The following is a 2,042-nucleotide window of genomic DNA, read 5'->3' as shown; positions in this document are numbered from 1 at the left end:
TACTAGGCATTCAATCTCGAAAATCAGTTTGTCTTAGGAATCACTAAACAATTGCAATGTAAGTGTACTGGAGCAAAATGTGTATGATAACAGTGAGTGGCACTGCGGCTGCAACGACAGGGAATTGTGTTGCATGTTTCAGCTCCGTCGCTCGTGGCCTAAATGTCGGCTGATCAGTGAACTCCTACGTCACTTGCTTCCCAACGCTTACGCAGTCTCCTGGATACTCATTGGGCGCAGCTTACCGAACACCTAAATGCTTCAAGTCTTTCTCTTATGAGAAAAAGAACAAAGTATAAAAATTCGGGCTCGTCCGGGATTTGAACCCGGGACCTCTCGCACCCTAAGCGAGAATCATACCCCTAGACCAACGAGCCACTGGCGAGAGCACATTTTGCGTGATGTAGAAAGCTCTTAAAGCATGACCTACTTCCGTGCAACAGGCGGCCCGTTACTGCTGCTGCTGCGGTCGCCAACACAGGCTGCCATCTCAGCTGTGACGGGCGACGCTGCTAATGGATGTCGTACTGAGCCTGACAGTCCCTACTTTAGAGAAGGAGGCAGTAACCATATGAGAGAGCAATATAGCAGTAATAGCCAGTCAGAATTCTCTATACAAGTAAAGTATTTACACTATGTTGTGCCCCTAAAAAGTTGCATCCTTTGTTTATCTTCCTTTTCTTCTTTTTCCTCTTCGTCATCAACTTATCCTAACTTCTGTAACGCCAAGGAATGGACAGTAACACACCGTTCGTCTCCGTAGGTCGCAACGCCTGCGGTCGGCAGCGACATAGCTGTTACCCTGCAAAGTGAACTGAACAATTGCCCAAGGCGGCGGAACCATCGGGCGTATAATGTGGTGTACCGTTTTGGAGGCTGTGTTGTCTCATTCTCAAGTGGCTTGTTTGCTTAGGTACGTATTAAAACCAAATGCCATAGAGAAAATGATTTTTCTCATGGTCCGTTTAAGTACGACGGAGGCTGCAATTTTTTTCAAAAAAGGTACTTTTTTAATATGAATAACTGAATTTGTTGCTTAAAAACGTTTATCCGTATCTGAAGAAATTGACGCCATCAGTCGGTTTTAGTAAGCACGACACTATTGACGACTAGTCTCGGTAACAAGTACCATCTTCAAGTCGATGTAATAATACTTCGTAATAAACAACATTGGACGTTAGATCAACACGTAAAACGTCATATCCAAGCTACCAGTTTTCTCGTTCAAGAAAATTTACATAGAAATCGGATGGTTTCCGCACGTTTGATGAGGTTCAGTGCCTTCCTCTGGTAATACGTATTGAATCTTTTGATGTAAATTTTCTTGACCAAAATAAATGTTATCTTGGATATGTCTTGTGTTTCAAACTATCCGACCAAAATGTTTTTATTCTAATGTACTTTTACATCGATTCGAAATTGATTCTTCCTACAGAAAGCAATCGTCAATAAAGCATTATTAACTAAAAGCAGCTTACAGCAGTAACACGAACTTCTTCAAATGTATATATGAGAGCTGTGGAGAATGTATATGTATGTATATACAGGATGAATCACCTAAAACGTGCACCGCAGATATTCCGGAAATGGAAAGTTGGAAAGTGCTGTTGATGTGCGATTTTCACAGAATTCAGGGGCTCGTACTGTTAGGCAGTAGCCGGCCGGTGTGGCTGAGCGGTTCTAGGCGCTTCAGTCTGGAACCGCTCGACCGCTACGGTCGCAGGTTCGAATCCTGCCTCGGGCATGGGTGTGTGTGATGTACTTGGGTTAGTTAGGTTTAAGTAGTTCTAAGTTCTAGGGGACTGATGACCTCAGATGTTAAGTCCCATAGTGCTCAGAGCCATTTTTTGTTAGCCAGTAAACAGATTGTAGTAGTACTTAGAAAGTGTATTTTTTGTGCAAACACTCATTTTTGAAAGAATGCCTATTGACACTATCATACTAAAAGTGAGATAAATTACAGAGTCAGTGGTATTTGTTGCAGGATTCTAGTGCGAGTCGTTTACGAGATATCGTAATTTGAAAAGTTCCCACACTGACAC

At 42.7% G+C, this 2,042-nt stretch overlaps 1 non-coding gene across 1 annotated transcript; it reads right to left on the bottom strand.

The window, feature by feature from the left end:
* Positions 1-305: 305 nt before the first annotated feature.
* Trnap-agg (transfer RNA proline (anticodon AGG)) lies at positions 306-377 on the bottom strand. Its single transcript has one exon. It is a non-coding gene; the product is annotated as a tRNA-Pro (tRNA).
* Between the last annotated feature and the right edge of the window lie 1,665 nt (positions 378-2,042).

This window comes from Schistocerca cancellata, chromosome 2, assembly GCF_023864275.1.
Source record: "Schistocerca cancellata isolate TAMUIC-IGC-003103 chromosome 2, iqSchCanc2.1, whole genome shotgun sequence".
Taxonomy (NCBI): domain Eukaryota; kingdom Metazoa; phylum Arthropoda; class Insecta; order Orthoptera; family Acrididae; genus Schistocerca; species Schistocerca cancellata.
The sequence above is the reverse complement of the archived record's forward strand: the minus strand, read 5'-3'. Positions and strand labels throughout refer to the sequence as shown.